We start from the raw sequence: 24,691 nt of genomic DNA on the forward strand, positions 1-24,691 counted from the left end.
ACCTCTGAGGGCTTCAGGCTTATTGATGTTGCTGAATGGAAATACCTGGGAGATGGAGGGTGCCAGCTGGAGGGTTACCAGCCATTCCCATTTCTCTCTGCAAAGCCACAGCAGACGAGGTTGGCTTTTTTGGCAAGTGCTGGAGAATTCATCTGCATGTTGCACAAACAGAGAGAAGTGATTAACACAGGCTCCACATAAGCCCTACTCCTATCTAGCTGCATCAAAACTCAATGTGAGGTAAATTAAGCTTCTCTTTAGTGCTCTTTAGGCTGTTAACAGTAAAATCTGAGGAACTGTTTGGTCTCATCTATTACAGACCAGCTCCCTGTAACTGAGCCCCTATCAGCACCTCCCCAGCACCACCCCTGCTACTCCTGTGGGGCTGGACTGGTGTTGATGGGACTCACTGGCCAGCAGGAGAGGAGAGCACCCAAGCACTGCTGTGTAAGGGCACCTGAAAGCTTTGGGGTTTCTAACTCAGCCACTTCTAATTTCCCTAAGAAGGCTTCTACTACATATGCATTCTGCATTTGTCCTGATTTAAATCGCGTATCTGATGCCCGTGCAGAATGCATCTGAAATTTATGTACTCCCTACCCCAAATCCATGTGAATATACTAAAAAAGGAAAAGATTAGGGTCTTACTCTGTGGGATTATCACAAGTTTCCTGAAGGGGACAGAGCTCTGTAGCAATAGGTCTGCATTTTTGCATGAGGTTTCTATTATAAACAGACAGCAAGATTTTGCAATCTTGCTTGTTGGCAGGCTCAAGTGCCTTGAGTTTGCTCAAGTGTATAATCATTGCATGTTTGCTTCTATTTCTGTTTCTCCATCTCTGCCCAGTGCAGCACATGTGGATACCTTCCCAGCACTCCTGCAGTTGTGTGCTGTGATGTGAAGGGGACATTATCCTTCTGTAGAGCAGAACCAGCGTCTGTCCCTGCCATCTTTCCATGTACAATGAGAAGTTTACAAAATGCCCCCACTTCCTCCCTTATTTCTATCCCCCTTTTCCCATGGTGGGGCAAAGGAAGGAAACCTATTGCATTGTCTCCCAGGCACATGTGCCCTTCACTGAACTGTTCCAGTTTATGCCTGGCAGCAGGATTTAGGCAAGCCTGTTGTCACAACCATGGGGACACCAATGCTTAAAGATGTCCAAGGTTTTGATAGCTGATCTCTGTAGAGGAAGTAAATGGACCACGTTGTACATCTTCTGTGAGCCAGCATCATACTGGCCAGAGAGGTTGAGGGTTAAATGGAGGTACAAGGTATAAAACATAGGATGGCAGGGCTGGATGATATCTGAATGTGCTTTTGCTGCCAATCTGCCTGCTCACAGAAGGGAAAACCAACCGAGTTCCTTGGCCAGTCCCACCTGGCAGAGCAAAGCATGCCCTAATAAAATACAATAAATTAGAATATTAAAATATAAAATAAGTTGCTAATAAAATACTAAAACTGCAAATCCTCTTCCTAACCTGCTTAAAGTGTTTGTTAGCAAGCCTGAGAGGGGCCAGGTGTTTGAGTAGGGTGATGCTGAGCAGCTGCGCCTGGCCATCACTGGGCTCTTGCAACTACCATGAGAGCCTAGGACAGCCTGGTGGACTATAGGCTAAGCTTTGCTATGTCAAGGTCTTAGTCCCCCTCTTTGCATTTGTTCTCTGCTTGTGTTCAAGTTTCCCACTCCTGTTGCCTGCTTGGACAACTAAGGCAGGTTTGCACTAGGCCATGACCTGCAATGTCCAGCCTCTAAATGGACATATGGGTATCCACTGGTTGCTGAATAATGAATTACCTGCTCCTTCCTTCCCCCCACTCCGGCTCCTGGGGCTGCCCATCAGCAACACTGCTGAGATTGTGTCAGCATATGGGCAGATATGTGTGTATCTGTATCTGTGTATTGGAGGACTGCTGGCAGCATCCAAGCAAGATCATCATCTGTTTGATGGAGCTGGTTCATAGTTGTCTGAATGAATGTTTTCACCACAACTGCAGCATGCAACATTAACTCTGTTTTCTGGTCTGTAACATCTTGTAATGGATAAGAAGCACCTATTTACCTGCAAATAGTGGTAGAAGTCAAATATTTTGCTCATGTTCAGCTTCTCTGCTTGGAGAAATAGAAAGCAGCACATCAGGATGGTTTTTCCAAAGCTTTCTTCTTCCCCATCCCAGCCTTCCATCCTTTTGCTCTTAATCAGATTCTCAAGGCCTGCTCTCAGAGCTTTGTTTTCTTTAATAGCAGATGCTGTCTGTCTGTCTGTCAGTCACCCCACACTCTCCTGGCCCTGGTTCTATACTGCTTACCTCATGTGTGGGTCTGGCACTCAGGTCTTCTGCATTATTCACCATTTGAGTTACCTGGGTCAACAAAGACCAAATTTCTCTCCCCAAGATCCTTGCTGCCATCCCAGGACTCACCTGGGTGCTGTCACTCCTCACTCCCTGCTTTTGGGTCATCTTGAGGGTTTTGCCACTTGAACGATGTTGCTTTGGCCAACGTGCCTGGATCTGGGCCCTTCCACATTTCCTCCACTTTCTCAGGTGCAACATTCTCATGTGGGGAAGCGAGGTCAGCCCCACTTGATTTGTGCCGCTCTTGTTCCTCTGTCCCTCTTCAGCCTCCCTCCTTCCAGCTGCTGAGCAGTAGATCAGAAGAAATCATGTTCTTTACCCATCCCATGGAGGTTTCCGAGCTTGCTGGTAACTTGTGGCAACTTCACAGGGGGAAGGAGCCTTGTGACTTCCAGCTGTGTATCTGCACTGATGAGGTGCATGTGTCTCTCCATTTGAATGTGCATGAAGACAGTGATACAAGTCCCTGGCAATGTTCAGGGCCAGCTTGGACAATGCTTTGAGCAACCTGGTCTAGTGGAAGGTGTCCCTGCCCATGGCAGGGGGTTGGAACTGGATGAGCTTTAAGGTCTCTTCCAACCCAAACCATTCTGTGATTCTATGGTTCTATGAATGTGAAAAAGACTTGAAATCTGTGGGCTTCAGCTGCACCATGCAGTTGACCTCCAGGTCCCCACATTCTCTACCTCTACCACAAAAGAATGTGGTTAATAGTGGAATTTGAAAAGCCAATTTGCTTGAATAGTTTCTAGCAACAAACCAGGAGGAGAATGGGCGAACACCCACAGATGGAGGTCAGGCAGGGGATGCCTCCTGCACTGGGGTGTGGAGGGAATGAGGAGCCCAATGATCCAGCCATGGTGAGATACCTGCTATCTCCACAGCGGTGATGAACTAATGTGGCTGTGTTGCCAACTCACCTTTGCACCAAAAGCAGTGCAGACCTGTCCTGCTGTCATGCCCATGGTGAAAGGAAGTGTGAAAATGCAAGGATAGCATGTGAAAGTGGAGAGGCTCAGCGTGCAGACAAGCTCCTTGTCCTATTCCCTTCCCTAGGTATCTGCTGGAGGTCATCTTTGCTGAATGAGAAAGGCATGAGCTGCTTGCCCTCGGTCTGCGTTATGACCTGGGAGGGTGCATACATAGTCCTGTCACACATTGCTTTTGTCTCTTTGAGCCTTTCTTGCCGTGAGGCCACCTGGTCACCTTGGTGTGGGGGTTGTTTCTGGATGTTCCTGTAGAAGCACTCAGTTAAATTATTTATGCATTACAAAGATGCGTAAGAACCAAAGTAAATAACAGCAAAAAGAGTTGCTGTTTTTCTATTTAGATGCCTGGGTATCCAGGCAGTATCTCAGACTACAGGCGAAGGAGAACCTGCAGGGAGGAACATCTTTTATTATACCCGCTGATGTGTGTTGGGAAATCAGACTGTTTGGCATGCAGCCCTTTACAGAAAGAAGAAATCCTTCCGAATAAATAACTTGGCTTAATAAGAACACAAATGCAAATCTTTGAAGGAAGGAACAACAGGAACAGAAAGTCCTTAAGGTCAGAGGGAGCCTCCTGCAAAGGCTGAATTTACACATATGTCACCTGCCTGCCTGGGCCACCTCCTCAGCTAGTGATGATGCTCTTGATGTGCACAACAGATCAGCTGCAGTATGGATGGACTGCTCTGGTTCCCATCATCAGAAGACTAGTTTATGAACATGATAATCCCCTTGGGTAACCACAGACCGCACTTCTAGTTGACTCAGACCAAGGCTCATCAAACACATGGGATCTGCCTTGGATCCGTCTGTCCTCTGTGAAGCCAGCAAGAAGCCTCACACTGCACCTAACTTGATAATACAATGTTATGTCCATGAGAATGACTGTGAAGGCTTTGCAGTTAAAGAGGTTTTGTGCAGGGAGCATAGACATCTCACTAAACCAATGCATGGTCCAAGATGATCAGTCTCTCATGCTAAAGAAAGCAGCAAGAAGGGTTTGGACAGATGGGCTTTCCACGAAGAGGCCAGCATGACAAGTACACCAGAAATTAATAGTATAAAGTCTCTCCAGTACAAAAAATAGCCAGGTTTTCTTTCCTGTAGCTCACCCCAAGCCTTTCTTCATGCTCAGCATGGCAACAGTGAGTCTTTCACAGGTCTTCACCCTGATGGTGTCAAACTCCTCCCACAGCAAGCCAGAAACAAACACTTGAGCTGTGGCTATCAAGTATTTTACAGAGACAGGACATCATTGCAGAACAAGGCTCCTGTTGCTGCTTCCACCACAGGAAACAAGAGTCTGGGTTAGGAGAGGACCTTTCTGTGTTTGTTACAGGCCAGCCTTCACCACGAGCAGATGGCAGGCACTGCTCCAGGGGAGGAAAAATGTCTCTAGACATAGAACCATAGAATAGCTAGGGTTGGAAAGGACCTTATGATCATCTTGTTCCTCAATCTACTGGTTTGATCTAAAAGTGATCAATACTCAGGGAAACCAAATCTCTCATGCAACACTTTGGGGTTTGTCTGAAATGGGCACCAGATACTAAAAAGATCATTAGAAGAGTGTGTATTTGACAAAAATCATAGATTAGACTTCTCTCCTTTAGCTTCCACCTCCAAATTTGGCCTCACATCTCACCTCCCAGCTGGCACACTGGTAGTTACAGTATTTTACACAGATCACAGTGTAATGACAAAGTGGTGTTTCCCTGAAGGCAGCCACCAGCACCCAAACCAAAGGTGCCCCTGGAGCCACGAGGTGTCCCCATAGGGTAGCTGCACCAGCTTGAGGAGGACTTGGAGGGAAGGCACAGAATTGGCTTCAGCCATAGCCCTGCAGTGCTGGACATGAAGATGTGCCTCTTGATTATTTTGTTTTTTAATGCTAAAAGTTCATATTTTGGGTTATGGTAGAAACAGATCTCCCTATTCATATGGACAGAAAAAGACCCAATCTTTCCCATTCTGCCCTGGATCCCTAACTGGAGTAGAGGCAATGTAGGCACAGCAGAAAACACAAGTGCCATTTACTTTGTCCTCCTCTATTCTCACTTTCCTGCTGTCTCAGGGTGCCTGCCAGACAGAGGCAAAGAAGTGCATTCTCTATAGAGAAATGATGCTTCTTGGCCAATCAGCAACTTCACAAACAGCAATCATTTTGGTGCAGAAAGCTTCCATCCTAGTTCCCAGTCTTTTGATCCAGAGAGCAAAGAGTGGCATAAGGCTATTTAGCTCCTCATGGAGATTATAGCAAATGGGTCTTGAGGGTATCAGCTCCAACTGCTGTATGGCTATTTCTACAAGGTGAGATTAGGAGAAGTTCCCTTTTGTGTCCTAAAATATGCAGGACTCTGGGCATTTTTCTGAGCAGTTCAAATCCTCTGAGGCAAAGAGGGCAGCAGAAGTAATAGCTCTTTGTGAAGCTCTGAGCTACTTGGTAGATACAACTGAAAGCACCTCTGTGATATGAAACTAGCCTTCCCTTTCTTTTCACCCAAGCATGGAAACAAAATGCTTCATTTTGGTTCATAGAGAAACCTTTGGTGATGGAAGAAACCACCACAGATTTAATTTCGTTTTGGTGAGTGGGCCAAAAAAAGGTGGCTCAGAGTTTCTGCATTTCCACTTCTACACTTCACCATCAGGCCTCTCACCTTTACTGCTATCTACTGAATGAGGCTGTTATTCATGGTTTGGCTGATGTTGGTACTTTTCAGCACTGTTTTCCCTTCCAGACTACAGAAATCAACAGAAGGAAAGACCTGGCCAAAAAAAAATACCTGCTGAAGGGTCTTTCCAAATAAGCTGGTGACTTTGAGACATGGTTCAGTGCAACCTGCAGTGAAAATCCTTTCAACTAGGTCTTTAAACCAGGATAATGACCGTGGCCATGTGATGAATGGGGAAAAACCTCTTATCTTGGCTTTTGGCATGAGAATTGCTGATAAAGTGTTCAGGGCATACAGTGAGGTGGGTGGTGTACTGAGGGTAACTGCCTTCCTGTATTGGCTCTATGGAGGACAGAGGTATCCAAGAGCTGACGGGTTACTGCAGTTCCTCTTCCAAATCCCACCCTGTCTTGCTACAAGCTACCAATGACACCTCCAAACCTCTGGGAGCTGACGCTTGTCCCTCTTGAAGCACCCAAGCAATGTGCTCCATTGCCACATTCATAGAATCATAGAATAGTTAGGGTTAGAAAGGACCTTAAGATCATCAAGTTCCAACCACCCCGCCACGGGCAGGGACACCTCACACTAAACCATGCCACCCAAGGCATTCACAACCTCCCTGGGCAACCCATTCCAGTGCCTCACCACCCTAACAGGAAAGAATTTCTTCCTTATATCCAATCTAAACAAAGATGATCCCAGGAAAAGCTGCTTGAATACTTTGGGCGGAAAAGGGTCAGAAATAGTGCCTGTGAATGCTTTACTACGTATCTTCATCAAAAACACCAATCATAAAGCCCCCAAATACTTTATTAGTGACAGAAGGGCTGCCACATCCCGGACCCTTATTGCAAATGTCGTAGTCTTTCTTCACGTCACATGCCATCTGTTTCCTGGTATGTCCACAAAGGAGGCGATGAGGCCCACACCTACACAGGGGTAGAGTATTTCTCTTGGCAATGGGAGTAATACCTGAGCAAATAACTTGTCACCTGACTCACAGTGCTCTTACGTGGGGCTCCTCCACCCATGACATGGGCAGTGCTGCTGGGCTGCAGAGGCAGGAGGGGAAGGTCAGGGAAGAGATTGCAAAAGAGCCACGTATATCATCAGGCACACAGTTAAACAAACAGAAGAGTGGTAAATGAAGTAATAAATGATTATTCAAAGTTTACCTTGGTTTTCCCTCTTTTTAAATTTCTCTGGAAACATAAACATTGGAGGATTATGGCATAAAGGGGCTCCCAGATATTTTTTTAGCAAGGTTGAACTGAAAAAGGTCAAGAAACGCAGTCTGAGTGACCTCGAACTGAAACTCAGATCCACAGAAGTGCAATTTGATCAAAGCCGTCTTGTGGTTTCACAACCGTTTTTGCTATTGATTTTGACTGGGGTTTGGTTATGGACTTTGATAAAAGCAAGGCCAGGCACAAAATCAATGCAGCTTCTCACCCTTCCTTGCAGTCCATTATATGCTATTGATAGCACCCAATATTTTTCATCATGACAAGATTTTATCTTCCTCTGATTAGTCCAAGAGCTTAATCTCAAGATACCTTTTGCCTGTCCAGCAGGTAGACACTGTACTGTCCAACACCTTTGTAATGAGATCCCTCAATTTCAGTTTTTAGCATCCTTCCTTTTATTTTTGCATCATGTCCCATCACCTTCTGATTACTTCAGCTAAAAGGTCTGTTCTCTTTTCTGCCATTTTATAATGGGTTCAGAGTAATCTTTTTGTGTGTGTGCTTAATAAGAAAAAGAGCTTTCCTGGTTTTTCCTTCAATAGAAGGTGTGGTTTTGATTCTAGCACAGGTTAATCTACTTTTTGAAAGGAATGGCTATTAGCAGTATGAATTTCAAAAGACAGGAGAAAATGAGTAAACGAGCCAAAGAAACCAGTAGCCTGAAGCTCACAAAACCAGTTGCTGAACCCCAAAGAGAGGGGACAAGAAGAAGGAAACATGTTATACTGGTAGGAAGACAACCTGGCCAGGAGGACATGGAGGTCACCTCAACTGAGGAGGAGCTGATAAAGTGGAAATGAGAGGAGTGGGAAGACAGCCAGGCTGGTCTGAGGGATAAGCACAAAAGCTATTGAGCTGCGAGGAAGAGAATATGGAAACAGAGAGAATATAGGGGAATGGAGAAGGATGGGTGGATTAGCCATGCAATAAGGAGAAAGCAAGCGAGGAGACAGCACAGAAGGTGCCGGTGGGAGGTGGAAGTGGGACACTGGGGAGGTCTATGAGTGGAAGTTGAGTGGATGGTATCCATCTGGAGTGGATGTTGAGGTCTCTAGGGAGGTCTATGAGTGGAAGTTGAGTGGAAGTTGAGTGGATGGTATCCATCTGGAGTGGATGTTGAGGTCTCTAGGGAGGTCTATGAGTGGAAGTTGAGTGGATGGTATCCATCTGGAGTGGATGTTGAGGTCTCTAGGGAGGTCTATGAGTGGAAGTTGAGTGGAAGTTGAGTGGATGGTATCCATCTGGAGTGGGTGTTGAGGTCCATAGGGAGGTCTATGAGTGGAAGTTGAGTGGATGGTATCCATCTGGAGTGGGTGTTGAGGTCCATAGGGAGGTCTATGAGTGGAAGTTGAGTGGAAGTTGAGTGGATGGTATCCATCTGGAGTGGGTGTTGAGGTCCATAGGGAGGTCTATGAGTGGAAGTTGAGTGGATGGTATCCATCTGGAGTGGGTGTTGAGGTCCATAGGGAGGTCTATGAGTGGAAGTTGAGTGGAAGTTGAGTGGATGGTATCCATCTGGAGTGGGTGTTGAGGTCCATAGGGAGGTCTATGAGTGGAAGTTGAGTGGAAGTTGAGTGGATGGTATCCAACCAGACCCCCTGCCTGGGGAGGTGTGAGACACACAGCAGCACCATCGCTCCCAGCACATCTTTGAAGGAAACTGGAAGGCCACCAAGCTCCAGCAAAGGCCATGAGGAGACCGGCATGAGAGCACGTGGCAGGAGAGGTGTCTGATCCACGTGGTGCCTCTGCTGTGTTTGCTCTGGTGCTGGCCAGGCAAATGAGATTAAAGCAGAGTACAGATGGCAGCCAGTGCGGCTGGGGGGGTTGCAATGGGTTATCTTGCCCTGCTGCAGTGACAGCCTGAGAGCAGAGACAGAGGGAGAAATGTTGCTCAGGCAACTCTGTCACTGCCATGGAGAAGTCTGGGCAAATGCCAGCACATGAGGTTGCAGGAAGGGCTTAGGAGGAAATCATGCGGGTCAAAAATCCAGACCAAGGCAGTGACAGCAGGAGAGCCTGTGCTTGGAAATGACCCTGGGGGCAAAGCTGGGGCAGGGCTTATGGAATTCGCTAGAAATTCCATGCAAGAGAATGTTCTTCTCATCACCACTGAGCCTTCAGTTCAGTCAGGAGCACGTGGTGTCTGTAGGGTCCCCCTGTGCTGGAGAAGGCTCCTGTCCTCACTCAGACCTTGTTCCCAGCGGAACCCCTCTCTGGGTGTATCTGGGACGCAGCACAGCTCAGGGTGAGGGGCTGGAGGGGCAAAGGACAGCCATTGCTTGTTTCTGGGCACAGGTTCAGCAGCCAGCCAGCCGTGTCTAATGGCCATTTCATCTGGGTGTGCAGTGGCACCGAAGGCGGGCAGCAGCCGGCCGGCTCCTTCTCCGAGGGGTGAATGCACAGTGTGTCCTGCAGCAACCTCTGGAGCTGTGGCTTGCTTGGGAATGCAGCTGAACCCCCATCTGCAGCAAAGAAGACAATGCAAGGAGAGAGGCAAGAGTCCAAGCTGGAGAAAATAGCATCAGTACCATACAAAACCCCAGTGTGTGCCGCTCGCACACGCTTCCCTAAGGCAGCTTGTGTCCTTGAACACCTGAGTAACTCGGAGCAATCAGGACACGCCTCACCTTTTCTCCTGACTCATATCCTGCTGTGCAATTGGTTAGCAAAAGCAAACGGTTGCGGTACTTGCCGTTTGAACAGTTCCATCCGAGCCCAGGAGCTGACCTGCTGGGAGTCAGGGAAGCAGGTGGCTCCCAGGCTTCCACGCTTCCCGAAAAAGCATGCTCATTGTATCAAATGGAGGCAGCACTTTGGTACTTGGGCTCAAAGGGCTTTTCTTTCATTTACGCTGCTTTGACAGAATCAATATCATAAAGATGAATCGTTTGGCCAAACTACTGTTTCCCTTCCAGGCTCCCCGCGGCGAACACATTTGTGTTAGCTTTTGTATGTGAGCACAGGTTTTTCTCAGAGATTTATTGCATTTATGTGAGAGGGGCGGAAAAAAGCAGATCATTAATCCACAGCTTACCCACCTCTGTCCAGCGGTGCCATGAAAGACATGATGGGGCTGGGAAGGTGAGTTTGCACACTCTTATTCCGTGTGTTCTCTCAATCGCTATTTTAACATCCTTCCTGTGTAGCTGTATAATAGCCACTAAATCTGAGCTCTTGGAGCAGTCATCAGTTTTCGACATCATCAATGTAAAGAATGGAAAGGCCTTAGCTATGATTGCGTTCAGTATCTATCAGCACTGCCTATTGTCACTGCAGCCCTCTCTTTTTAAGTGTTTCTTTTCTGTTTCTATCGACTTCATTCCAATTTGCTTCATCTAAAAAGCGACTGTTTCACTGGTGATCCAAGGCTGTCTTTGCTGCACATAAAACTGCAAGTGGTGCTTTGGTGAAGCACATTGTAAGTGCTGTAAGATCATGCCAACTGGGGAAAAAGGACTGGTTTGGGTCTGTCTCTCCGGAGAGTTTTATTCAAAGACACATAAACCTTTCCCAAGCAGTTGTAGAGCAGAGAGAAAAGAAGAACTGTAATTAAACAAAGCATACAAATCAATCTCAAAGAGTTAAATCAGAGATGGAGGGATAGGGTAGACATTGTTGTTATTTATGTAGCTATTCACCCTACTCAAAATGAGAGTACGGCATCAATTTAACCGAAGGCTTTATTTGCTATCAGTACTGTGCCTAGCTGATCTCCCACGTAGTTCAGCTTACCATAACCACTGCATTCCTGGAAGAAAGAGCTTCCATTTGATCTAGAACAAAGTGGGTGCACTGCAATAAATGTTAATATTTAATCTCCTGCAGTTTGACAGCCCTCTGGCACACGCAGTGGCAGAAACTGGAGCCTGGAAGCAGATCCTCCATTCACAGTGTGCACACACTGCCCCACTGATAACAAGAATGAAATCTTACACTTATCAAAGTCTCTCTGATAAGGTGAACTGAGTCAACCTAGGAGCTGTTGTCACCAAAACCCAGCATTAACAAAGCAGGTTATTCTTTTCCTGCAATATCCTCTCTTGGTGTCAAGCTGGACTCTACAAACCAAGGATTTTCCTGGTTACAAACAGCAGAAAACCTACTCGTCCTCACCAGCTAATGTATTTCTAAAGCAATATTTCAGTTGCATCGTACATATTTCATCCAGCCTTTCACTGTGCAGGGCTGCCTGATGATGGGCAGATGAAGTCATCCGTGCCCAGCTGGGAAAGGTGGATCAGCCGGGTCTGAGTTCCAGCACTGGCATTCGCCCAGCCCTTGTCAGCTCTCACCTTCAGAGGAGAAGTGCCACTGAGTCACGGGTCTTGTCTGCTGGCACCCTGGCTGAAAACACCGGGCAGGGCTCTGGAGGATGTAGAGAAGGAGGGGATGACAGGTAGAGGATGTACTGCTAGGAGGAAGAGGGTGTTTTTACAGCTTGTGCCTTTCCCAAGGAAGCTGTTGAAACAGCTGGGATATGTGACTAGATAGGAGATCTGAGATACTTAGGCAACTACAAGCTGATGAGGGCTGGGTCCTAATAAGTATCACACCCCTGTCAGGCTACCCAAGTCAGAGTGACATTCAGTGAAAAGGCATGTCTGGAGAAGAGCGGCAATGAATTCTGTGTTTTAAGCTTACTGTCCAGGGATGAGACACCCCATGGCATGGGACACAAGTGGCTCCCCCCTGGCTTGTTGCTTTTAGGGGATTTAGGCTGTTTTGCCAGCTCTTGGAGTTTCTTATAGGGCTTTTTCAAGAAGATTGTGAAAAAAATGGAAGTATTTGATTGTCTTATTTTCCGCTGCAAGGCTCCTCTCTGTTCTGCCTTGCCCCTAGCAACACGTGAGCACCTTTCCAGGTCTAACCCTAACCGTAACCTGACACATGGCCACAGCTGCTCCTCCTTATCCTTTCTGCTTCATTTGAGACAGTAACGTCAGAGGATGGCTTCTCTTCCAGGGTGAGCTCTGGAAACCCACTGTGGCAGGGCAGCTTTGCGCGCCTGTCTCACCCAGGAGCCGGTGATTAGCAGGTGTTGCATTAAAGCTGCTTATGTGGGCTCAGCCACACTGGCTCAGCCCTATTTATATCTGGGGCTGAGTTCACTACCCGGGCTGTGGGGCTGTGCCAAGTGATGGACATGCTACGGGACATCAGCTCCTGGGGCTTCTTACAAATCGCTGTGGTCCTGCAAAAGGCATTGAACTGTATGAGCACAAGCAAATGCAGCCTTAGGACTGCAGATTATTGCTCTTGTGCTTCTGTAAAACCACTGTGCTTTGCTGTCGGTGCTACCAGATCTTTGTGTTTGCTTCCTCACATGTGGAATGACTCTACCAACCCACCTGAGACTCCTGCATGCACCCTGGATGTCCTCATGCCTGGATGATGGAAAGCTGGCCAACTAGCCCAACTAGGATGGGTGCAAACAAGGGTAGGCTGGGAGCTGACAGCATCCAGTGGGATGTTCTGTGCGCATCCATCTGAGGCATATCTTATTTTGGGAGAGGTGGCAGGGCTTGCTGCTGCATCACCCGGGAACTGAGTAAAAGTCCTGCCAACAAACAAGGCTCTATTTTAATCACAGCCCCGACAACTGTCCCTCCTCTTTGGGGGTTTGAAATGTCACCTTAAAGACAGGGGGCTTGGTACATGCTGTACAGTTTAATGAAAGAAGCCACGTGGAGCCTCGTGGAAGGAAGTTTGCTGAGTTATACCCGGAAAATTAAACACGAGTCATGCTCCAGCTGGGTTTTGTACCACCTCGTTTATCACATTGAAGTCATTTTTCATGTGATGGTAGGGAAAGGCCAAATTCTGTCTTTGCATAGCCAAGCACATGTGCTGTTGTTGAGCCAGGGCTGAGGACACCATGGACGGGTTCATTTACCTCTGCAGGAATTGCTGCTCCTCAGTTGCAGAGCACAGTTCTTTAATACAAGCTGGATGTGCCTCATGGTGGAGCAGATTTTGGTCAGTGCCCCTTGCAGTTTTCTGTGGGTACTTTTAAATCTGGACATGCTTATCCTCCTAATTTCCCATGGAAATGGTGAATCTCTCAGTGGGTCCCATTATAGTCCTGATTTACAAGCCAGTCTTGGAAAAAGCATTGTATTTAACAGGAAAAATTCCAGGTAGGATTACTGGTAGGAAACATGCAATTCAAAGAGGCAATGAAGAGTTTTAAAATTCTTAAAGCATTTTAAAACTTGAATTCCTTTTGGTGTTCAGCTTTTTTCCTTGCATTATGCCATGTAGTGATAGGACAAGGGGTAACGGGTTCAAACTTAAACAGGGGAAGTTTAGACTGGATATAAGGAAGAAGTTCTTTACTGTTAGGGTGGTGAGGCACTGGAATGGTTGCCCAGGGAAGTTGTGAATGCTCCATCCCTGGCAGTGTTCAAGGCCAGGTTGGACAGAGCCTTGGGGGACATGGTTTAGTGTGAGGTGTCCCTGCCCATGGCAGGGGGGTTGGAACTTGATGATCTTAAGGTCCTTTCCAACCCTAACTATTCTACAATCTATGATTCTATGTAACACTTAGATGGCAAATGTTCACAGACAGAATTCTAAATTATAAAGGATTTACTTGTATAGGACACAGGTTCAGTCCAAGTAGTTGCTCATCTGAGTAAAGCTGCTTGCTTATACCCTCTTTTGGAGAACTAAGAAATGAAATCTCTTTAAGTGAATAGCACTGGCCATATAATATTCATTTCTCTGTAGCAAGACTTCACAAAAAGTTGACAACTGCTGAATATTAAAAGAACAATATATAGTAAGAATTAATGACATACAGCTAGCATCTGCTTCCAGTAAAGCACTTGGGGAACAGGCAACTGGATAAAACAGGACAGGGATTGCAGATAAGAATAGCACTTAACAACTGATGACAATAGAGGCTCTGTCTCCTGTACTAGGAAGAGGTAACAGTGTTTTGTTGCTGTGTTTATTATTTAACCAAAGGACAACTCACAGCCACTGAAAATATTCCACTGAAGTCCTAGCACGCTGCTGAGTCCAACAAAGATGTGTTTTAAAGGGAAATAAAGCGCACAATCAGCTCCTCCTCCCCATCTGAAAGGGGTACAAGAAGGCCAACACCACTGGAGCCGGTGGGACCAGGATGGGGAACGGCTCAATAACCCTCCCCTGTCTCTCCGCTCTCTCCAGTGAGCAATGAAAAGCACACTCAGCGTGCACTGCTATCAATGCAGGGATTGTAATGTGATGTTCCCTCCCTTCCCAAGGTCCGTCTGCTGCCTTCCCGGCACAGAACTGCCTTTTCAAGTAGCCCCTGCTATTTTTGGTGCCTTTTAACCATCTTGTTGTGTGATCAGCTTTGCCTCAAAACGCCACAGGGGACATGGCCAGGACTTGCTCCAGGAGAGCAAAATGGGAGCGCTGGATCAACCTGGAAGACATGGGAAGCCTTGCAAGAGGAATTACAAGCCATTACCTTATTATATGCTTGGAAAAAGGCACAGAGGAGTTGAGCTAGTCAGAGCTCCCCCCAAAGCACATACAGGAAAGACTTAATGGGAGCAGTGCACCACTAAACTCCTACCTAGCCCACTTTTCTAACAATGGGGCATTAACTTCTCATCCTGCCAAGCACGACTGCCTCATCCAGCATCTAGCTCTTAAGCATCCCATTCCCCTGCAAAGGCTGCTTTCCCATGTGCACACCCTGAGCTAATTTATACTTGGTGTTTATGCTGGAACATTAATTTGCTTAGCAACCACAGACATTTTTTCCATGCTGGTTTACTATTATTTATGTGTGTTCGCAGTGGCAGCTCTGTTATAGACATGGTTTATTAGGGCAGTTTTTGCTTGTTTTCCTCCATGCAGGCTCCTCTTGGGCAGCTCAGCTGGGTGCTGGTGCACTTGTGGGAGCGGATGCAAATGTACAAATGAGCCAGAGAGAAAACTGCCTCTTTTCTCACTTTGCTTCTGCTCCACTTGGCACTTGCAGGTGAGTATTTTTAAAGCACATTTCTCTCTACTGAACCATAGAATCATAGAATGGTTTGGGTTTGAAGGGACATTAAGATCACCCAGTTCCACCTCCTCTGACATGGGCAGGGACACCTTCCACTAGACCACATTGCCCAAAGCTCTGTCCAGCCTTGCCTTGAACACTGCCAGGGATGGAGCATTTACCACTTCTTTGGGCTGGTCAGGTCTGTCTTTGTCTTTAGGTGCATCCCCCAAAGGCACCAGAGACCTCTTCTGCAAGCCAGGTGCCCACTTAGTCACCTCTTTGCCCATCATAGAGCTAGGAGAGGTGCTAAGGAATGGTTTGGGATAGGGCTGGCTGGCTTGGCCAAAACTGTTGGGGCTGTGCTAATGATTTACCCACAGAGGTGGTCAAGACCTTGTGCTAGGGAAGGTGCTTGGGCCTCCCTGGCCATCTATGCTGTGTATGTTAGTACATGCTAGTGTAAAACCAGGCTGGGAGTCCAGGGTAGAGGTTTTGGACCTTTTAGTCCTGGTATTTTGGGTCCAGACTTGGCTGATGGATTCTGGACCCAGATTCTATCTGCAATAAATCTGAGTTTCTTCCTGCAAACACGTTTTGTTGGTGTGGGATCTGGCAGCCTACATCTCGTCCCCTTGGGAAACGTGAAGCTGCTGGAATATTTCTGGCTCTTTTTCTTAAGGCTTTTGTTAGGCACAGCTTCACAGTCACTCTGTCCAAGCTGGGAACATGCATTTGAGGGGTTTTTTGGTATAAGGGGCCAGTTGGCAAAGAGCAGGTTGTACCCACACTCTTAAACTCTCTTACCCTCAACCACATCCAAGCTGCCCAGGTCACCAGCCAAGCCATGGACTAGGAATGCTCTGTGATGAAATCATGGGTGATCCACACCCTGTGCTGCTGGCAAAACCATAGCAGAACTGCAGGATTTACAACAGTGGCAGATACAGCCCTGACAGCTTAAACACTGTTTGCATGTTTTCTGGTTGCTACCCCACACACTGCTAGCTGTCTCTGGTTCTGGTTTGGTGCAGAGGCTCCAAACCATTTAAGACTTCCCGAGCTCTGGAACAGCTGGATCAGAAACAAGCAGGTAGGTCCTTATTTTGGGAGAAACCCCAGATCATGCTCTGAGCACCCCACGTGTGGGAAAAGCATGGATCTCAATTTGGATGGGAACTTTGCAGCTCTGGTATTTATCTGACCTTGCACCAGCAGTCTCTTGCACACCGCAGAGACTGGTGTAGCTTCTGTCCTCTGTGCGGTGTAATCCATCAGCACAAGTACAACGGGGGAGGCTTTTCTGCTCTTCCCCAAACCACTGTGCATCCCAGAGGACTGTACCTGTGGCAAGCACGGAGACCACAGCCCACACACTGATGCAATAGGGCTGGCGTCGAAACCCAAGCACGCTGCTGCTCACAGAGGAGCAGATCTCCTGAGCTGGGGTCCAGCTTGCCAGGGACAGACTTCACAGCAAGCTACAGCACGTCTGGAAGTGCGCCCTGCTCATGCTCCTGAGTGCTCCTCTTGCAGCAGGGACAAGTGATGGGTTCAGGACTCTCCTCTTTATGGTCCAGAGGAAACAGAGAGGAAAGAGTCACTGCAGCTGAAAAGGATGGAGCTGCCTGGGGGAAACAGAGAAGGAAAGAGAAGGAAAAAATATCACGGCAGAAGACAGTGGCTGGGGGAAAAGCAGGTTAAGAGTGGGAAATGTCTGCAGAGAGAAGTCCTAGAAGGAAAAGTGACAGAACAGAGAAAGTAGGAAGCGGCATGTCACTGAAATGATGGCAGGAAGGTCTGTTCATGTGCTTCTTTTATATCAGCCATGATCAGGATGTGATCCAAAAGTGTTTCAAGCTCCAGCTGTGCCAGTCCTTTGTCCCACTGTGCCTCCCTGTATCCCGGCACAGCACCTCCTCCAGATCAGACATTTAGACAGGTAAGGACAGCAGGAAGGTTTCAGAACATGAAGAAATCCTTACATCTTTTTGCTTGTTTTAATATGAGATTGCAAGCCATGCAAACGTGTTTTTCTTTATATCAGAAAATACTTGTATGCATACATATGCGTATTTATTTATACACAAGCATCTTTTCCTCATGCAAAAAGAGGCTGCTTCTCAGTTCTTCATGCTACTTAACCCTAATTTCTCCTCAAAGAGCCATGGCAGCAACCCAAACTCTAACTCCATTGATGGAGCAATCCATGCTGATCCCACCCCCTCCTCTAACACACTAGGTGTGGGGCTGCCACTGGGTTATCCCACAGCAAAACATCCCATTGCAGGAGAAAGGTCCTTCCTAACATCTCTACTCTGCTGATGATCAAAGGTGACCACAGAGGTTTTCTGCACTCCCCATTGCCCGAAGCACTGCTGCTAGGGCAGGGCAGGATTCCTGGGCTGAAGGAGATGGAGTCGCAGTTTCCACCAGCCCGGGTCGAGCTGCTCTCCCCGATACCGATACCGCCAGCTGGGCATACTGGTTTGGCTGGATTTTCGTGTTCTTTCACATATCAGAGATTACGTTTGAGCAGCAGCACTGCCTCTGCACATGAGAGGGCTGATCTGCCCTGGGAAGTGAGTAGGAGTGAACCTGTAGTAGTTTGGCTTCTTTGCCTAAACTCCCCAGTGCCGGTACCCAGGACCTTGCAGAGTCTACAGTGAATAGAGGTGTTGCTCCGGTGACTTCAGACCCATGAAGACAGGCTGAGAAAGTTGGGGCTCTTCAGCCTGGAGAAGAGAAGGCTGCGTGAAGACCTCATAGCAGCCTTCCAGTATCTGAAGGGGGCCTATAGGGATGCTGGGGAGGGACTCTTCATTAGGGACTGTAGTGACAGGACAAGGGGTAACGGGTTAAAACTTAAACAGGGGAAGTTTAGATTGGATATAAGGAGGAAGTTCTTTCCTGTAAGGGTGGTGAGGCACTGGAATGGGTTGCCCAGGGAAGTTGCGAATGCTCCATCCCTGGTGGTGTTAAGGCCAGGTTGGATGAGGCCTTGGGTAATATGGTTTAGAGCGAGGTGTCCCTGCCCATGGCAGGGGGGTTGGAACTTGATGATCTTAAGGTCCTTTCCAACCCTAACTATTCTATGATTCTATGAGCTACCTCCCTCTCCCCCTGCCCCACAGGCTCGGGGAGCTGCTGGGTCTGATGGACCATACTCACCAGCCTTTCCTGCATTATTTTACTCATGGGGAAACCTAACCCACTGTCTGCACATATCTGCTGACTCGAAGCCGTGATGGATGATGTTGTAATCCAAATGTCACCGAGGCAGTAACCTTACACCGGGTGACCAGGATCGTGGGTCTCATGACTATTGTCATATTTTTGGAGCTGTGCTTAGGTCAGAGATAAGGCTTCCCCTTGCAACTTCCTTTCTATCTAAAGGTTACTGCCCTGTGCGTGGTCTTACACCCTGGGATGCATCACTGGCAGCTTCTGGGAGGACCCTATGGATGGATATGGAGCAGCTGTCAGGCTGCTGGGCTGGCAGAGTCCTCTCTGGGTTGGGGAAGGTTTGATTCCTCTTTCATGCAAGTGCCTTTTTCCCAAATGGTCACCTCCAGGCTACAAGAACATTGTGCATCGCTGGTGCTATTGGTTCAAAAGTTGTTCTATAGAGAATGGGCTGATATCTATGGCTTTGAGTTATTTTGAAACAACAAAGGTAGCTCTTTTGCTTTTTCTGTATCATTAATACAGAAAAGTTGAGCTCTTCAGGCTTATAAAGAGTTTAAAATGCACATAAAGTTTAGGGAGCATCCAGCCATGGAAGTCCTGGCAGAATCGACCCAGAGAGGAGTTTTACTGACTTGTTAAAGTCTTATGCTACCCCTAGAGGTACCCACAAATGGACTTGGCAAGTTTTTATTCTGCTTTTATTGGATCAATACCAGTCAGCTCTTTAGGTAGTTGCCTGAATATATGTTTTTAATTTGTATCTGTTGTGAAAGACCTGACTCTCTGTGACCAGAAAGATGCTTTCATCTCACCTGGGGGGAGATGGGGCCTTTGAGAGTCCCATCAGCCTCGGATGCTGGTGGTCTGTGATGTGTGCTGCTCTCTCCAAATGCAGACAGACTCATCCCATTTGCTCTAAGAGCACTTTACATCATCCGGGGGTATTTTAAGGCCAGGAGACAGCGTAGAGTGGCTTTTGTATTAAGGACTATCAGGCCTAGAGATTTTCTAACTCCACTTATTGCAGTCCTCATAATCAGCTTGAAGTCTCTAATTAGCTGCAGTATTGACTCAGCCCTGTAGACAAAGCCTGAAGGTGACATGCCAGATTTCCTCTCTTACCTGGGGAAAGGCTGAGAGGTGGTGTGCCTTCTAAAAACTATTTTATAGGAGAGCCAAGCAGCGAAGAGATTCACCCTCTCCCCAGGTTTCATTAGCGGCACTGTAAACCCATTTGATTTGTCCAAAAGCCACATCTGCCTCTCCTCTGACCAGATCAGGAGTCTCTCTAAATTAGCTTTAAAAGATCCAGTTGCCAAGAGCCCATGATCTCTGGATGCCACCTGTTACATCCCCCTTTGGGATGCTTCAGGTGAGACCTTGGTTTGCTGAGGATCGTGGTTTTCCCATAATCAGTACCCAGTTGGTGATCCAGGCTCCCTGCCCAGCTGAATCCAGCTCCAGGCTGGTCCTTGGAGAAGTGGGAAGGAAATTATGCCCATCCTGGGCAAATTGAATTAAAACCTGACAAAAGAAAGGAAGAAGTTCTTGACAATGCCATGAAGGGAAGGCTGCTGTGCCAGCTCTCGAGTGAATAACTACTGGAGTTTCTGGAGTCCCATAAATGGCTGTAATTTGCTTTTCAACGGCTTCTACTCATGGTTTTACAGAAGTATCTCATTAAAGTTTAGAGGAGCTTCCGATCTTCTGGGCATCTACAAAAGGTGAAAGTTACCCCGTGCCTTCAGCTGAATTCATGAGCTGATCTCATCAAACTCCTGTCTCCAGGAAAACAGGTCCTGTGCTTATTTCCTGACAAGCTGTGGTGTTCCCGGCCGTGTGATGCTTTGTGTCCCCACCTCCCAGCCACTTGGGTGAAATCTGCTGTCCCACAGGGCTGCAACCAACACATAGGGATGATGATATTGGGAGAGACCCTAGAAGCTGATAAAGTACAGCACAGTCCCTGTGGTGTTGGTCGCTTGGGTATGTAGCATTTTAATGCCCATTGCAAGGTCCTCTGCTGCTGAGCCCTATGATAAGCAGGTAAAAAGCGGTTTGTTGCATCAAAGACATTGCTGTGCTCAGCCTTGCAGTGCGGACATGGCAATGTTGGTCATGCAGCACCATGTAGAACATCCACGTGGGACTGCACAGGGTTACAAGCTGCTTGTAGGTGCTGCATGCTCTCACTTCTCATAAATAATACGCTTGCTGTAATAATGGCAGTCCTCATGGGTGAATCATAGAATCATAAAATCACAGAATGGTTTGGGTTGGAAGGGACCTTAAAGATCATCCAGTTCCAACTCCCCTGCCACAGGCAGGGACCCCTTCCATTAGACCAGGTTGCTCCAAGCCCCTGTCCATCCCACTGGCCTTGAACACTGCCAATAAAGTGTCAGGAGAACCCTAAAAGAGGGACCCCAGCCAAACTGGAGCATGGGATAGTGCTCCAGAAGCCCTGCAGGCTGCTTTAAGAGGCTCTTGCTTTGCCCATCCAGCTTCTGGGACCACTCTCCCTCAGGTGATGAGCTCTGACATGCGGATCCTTGCATCTGGGGGGACCAGAGCACCCCACTGCGTTCCATATGGTTGGAGCTGGCAAAGGACAATCCACCTGGAGCAGGGAGCCAGTGGCCGTGACCAGGCAAGGTGGTGGCTCTGCAGCCGGAGGCAGGGTTTGGCCATGCCATGGAGCTGCTGGAGCAGAACAACCTTTGCAGTGCCATTGGGACAGAGGGCAAGGACAAGCTGGCACCTGCACTGGGCTGGGCAGAGGTGCCACCAGCCGAGGAGCTGGAGGGTTGTGGAGCAATGGCTGGAGATCCAGGTCCAGAGGGAATAGCATCAAGCAAAACCAGCACATCCCCTGAGGAAGCAGGACCTGACAGTTAGATGTCTTGCATGGCCATGTGCCCTTCTGGTCTTGATTTTTTTTTTCTGCCTATTTCCCCTTAAATTGTTTTATTTTCTAATTCTTGTTTTCAGTCCCAAACTTCTCAAACAGTCAGAATGACAAGGCCTGCCTTAGAGCCCAGTGTGGCAATGCGAGAGATGCCAAAGGTCAGGCTAGCTTGGTCATACATGCATAGAGTCCATATAGAGCACTTTCAGCTACTGCCTGGCCCAGCACCAGTCAAATCTATGCCACTGACAAAGACAACAGCACTGTTCCTTCACTGTTAACACAGAGATGTGGCTCAGAGCATTCACCATCACAGTAAATCAACTTGTTGCTTTCCTTATTTGAGGCTTCCAGCTGGCAGCCCCACAAGCCCTGTGGTTTGCCCTTCCTAACGAATTGGTTTCCAAGCTTTTTTAACTGAAAGCTGCAGGATTTGGCTCCTCTGTGCAATTTGCATTCAGTGGCAGCCCCTTGCTACTGTCTGTTCCTTGCTACCCTGTGATGCAGCGGTCCCATTGCAGTCTCTCCACAGCCTGTTCTTAGTGGCACATAAGGTCATTTCCCATAGTTACAGATAAACCCGGGAGGCTTAGGAGAGAGAAACTGCCTGTGTTGTAGAGCTGGTCTTCCACTGGTATAGTCAAACTCCTGTAAAAGCCTCATACTTGAACAGAGAACATTTATTGCCCTTGATAAGCTTGTAAAACACTTCTGGCTGTTACTGGACTTCTCTGGTGAAGTCATGTAGTAGAAGATTAAACTTGCTCGTGTTTCACCCTGTACCTTAGGGAAACTAGGGAAAAAAAAACCTGGGAAGTGCTCTTGGAGAGATCAGATGTGGTTGAGGAGGGAAGCCTGGCTTTGTATGATCAAACCCCAATTGCAGAATAGGAAATGCTGTTGGCTTCCAGCAGCTGTTGATGAGGCAACAGCTGGAGCACATCCCATTATATGCTCCCAGTAATAAGCATAGCCCAAGGCAGCTTGAAATCCTGTCCTTCAGGCTGCCTGGCCTCTCTAATGCCCGGCAGAGGTTGTTCATTCACACTCTTAACTAGCCCCATTTTATCCAGGAGTCACTCATTCAGAGACCTGCTTTGTCCCCTGCCCTGTATTTCTGAGGCGCTGCACGATGACACTTAGGAATCACTCATTGTGCTTCCCTCTACAAGGGGCTTTTTGGAGCAAGGAAGCTGGGCTTGTTGTGTGCCAACCCCAGCAACAACTTGATCAGGATTGAAGATTTTAGGAACCCCCGCCATGAAAATGTACCCAGGACAAAAAGTTCTGGCTTTATATCTGTGATGTTTCATCCTCCATAGAATCATAGAATAGTTAGGGTTGGAAAGGACCTTAAGATCATCAAGTTCCAACCCCCCTGCCATGGGCAGGGACACCTCACACTAAACCATCTCACCCAAGGCTCTGTCCAACCTGGCCTTGAACACCACCAGGGATGGAGCATTCACAACTTCCCTGGGCAACCCATTCCAGTGCCTCACCACCCTAACAGTAAAGAACTTCTTCCTTATATCCAATCTAAACTTCCCCTGTTTAAGTTTGAACCCGTTACCCCTTGTCCTATCACTACAGTCCCTAATGAAGAGTCCCTCCCCAGCATCCCTATATGCCCCTAAATTATTCTGTCCTATGACTTCATGATTCTATGATTTTTGATGGAGACCTATAGGCTTTGCTTGAAAGAAGAGACTCCCTCTATAGTTTGAGTTTGCTTGCTGGCCCCCCTGCAGCCCTTTCTCTGCTGGTGCTGTGTCCTACAGCCACCACCTGCCCCCCAGGACAGGCCATGATTGCCTCCAGGGTTGAAGGAATGGGCTGTGTTTTGGTCACCATCTCCCCTGGAAACAGCTAAACCACAGTAATCATGATTTATCATCAACAGATTTATTGTCCAACAGAGTTATCATCCAACATTTAAAGAACAATACTGTGGGCAAATTTCAACCCCCTTGACCGCAAGCTTGGGTGGAAAGGATGGTGGCTGATGGTGTTCCAAGATGATTTGTGCTGGCACCAGCAAAGCCTGAGCAGCTCTGATATGTCATCGAAATACAACTCAGACTCTGGCTTTGCCACCAAAATGACATGGTAACAATATGTGGTGGTGTGGGCACTGGAAAGAAATGGTTTTCTGACATTTCTTCTGTCTTCTCCATGACTATTTAGTACTGTTTAGAAAACATTTAAGCAGGGGCTCCAGTCTTTTGTCCCTCTGTAACTAAGGAAGGGAAGCAAACATGGCCTTAATTAAAAGGATTTACTAAGCACTCATTTAAGGAAGAGTCTGTGAAAAAGAATTGTTTCAGCACAGACAGAGCAGGGGAGTCCAGTGTGGAGCAGGCAAGAACTCGAAGGACGAAATCCACTCATTTCCACTGGGGAAGCGGTAGAAGAGCACAGCAGGGTTTGTAGGGAGTCACTGTCCTACAGCAAAAATCCTTGTGAGCATGACCCAGGGGCTCCAAGGAGCTTGCCTGGCAGTGGATGACTTAGCTAGAAATGAGAGACATGACAGAGATGAGAAACATGATCGTTTGCATCAATAAGTACGTTATTTCTATTACAGACTTAATCTTCAGAGAATGTGCCCAAAACGAGAAGACCTGAAATTAAACCAAAACAAAAGCAATGTCAACAATAACAATCCCATTACTTGAGATGGGTTAGCAGCTGGCGTTTCTTGCCTTCCTCCTACATCTCCTTAAACATAAGCACCTGAACCGACATTGAGGGCTCAAAGGGACTATATGCTCTTGTGCAGATTTCTCCCAGGGTCAGGACATCCTCACGGAACCGTGGCTCCAGGTTTGAGGCCATCCTGGCTCTTGCTCCAGCACAAGCCTGCCAAATTTCCATGGGGATGCCTCATTCCTCCTCCATGAAATTACTGCAGTGTGACCTCACGAAGGTGGTATTTGCACCACGTGTTGTGTCTGTGAGAAGCAGCTGTGGAGAGGCATTGGGCTGTTGGGAAGCCTCACATTGCCAATTAAGTTTTGGGATGCAGCAGCTTCGGTCATGTTGGATCTTCCCAATGCTGTTGCTCCGGCCTGCAGCCCACTATATAGAAAGCAAACCAGTGGGTCCCAAGGCAGCACCTGAGGACATAGCACGGCTGGAAACCCAGAGCTCACCACTGGCCCTTTGTGCTGCTCCATTCCCTGGGTGCTTGACAGCACTACCATCATGGGATATGCTTCCTCTAGTCAAATCACAGGGGCCCAGAAAAGATCAGGGGGCCTGCAGAATTTGTTATATGCTTGAGAATGGGTGATACTCGGTTCTTTACCCCAGTAGTGGTGTA

At 47.6% G+C, this 24,691-nt stretch overlaps 1 long non-coding RNA gene across 1 annotated transcript; it reads left to right on the forward strand.

Annotated features, from left to right (window-relative positions):
* The first annotated feature begins 16,180 nt into the window (after positions 1–16,180).
* LOC133213782 (uncharacterized) lies at positions 16,181–23,926 on the forward strand. Its single transcript, XR_009725889.1, has 3 exons — positions 16,181–16,362; positions 23,270–23,601; positions 23,818–23,926. It is a non-coding gene; the product is annotated as an uncharacterized LOC133213782 (long non-coding RNA).
* Positions 23,927–24,691: the final 765 nt, after the last annotated feature.

The sequence above is a fragment of the Neopsephotus bourkii genome, unplaced genomic scaffold (assembly GCF_033783945.1).
Source record: "Neopsephotus bourkii isolate Nb327-2 ecotype Australia unplaced genomic scaffold, CSIRO-AGI_Nbou_v1 NB_845, whole genome shotgun sequence".
Classification (NCBI taxonomy): Eukaryota; Metazoa; Chordata; class Aves; order Psittaciformes; family Psittacidae; genus Neopsephotus; species Neopsephotus bourkii.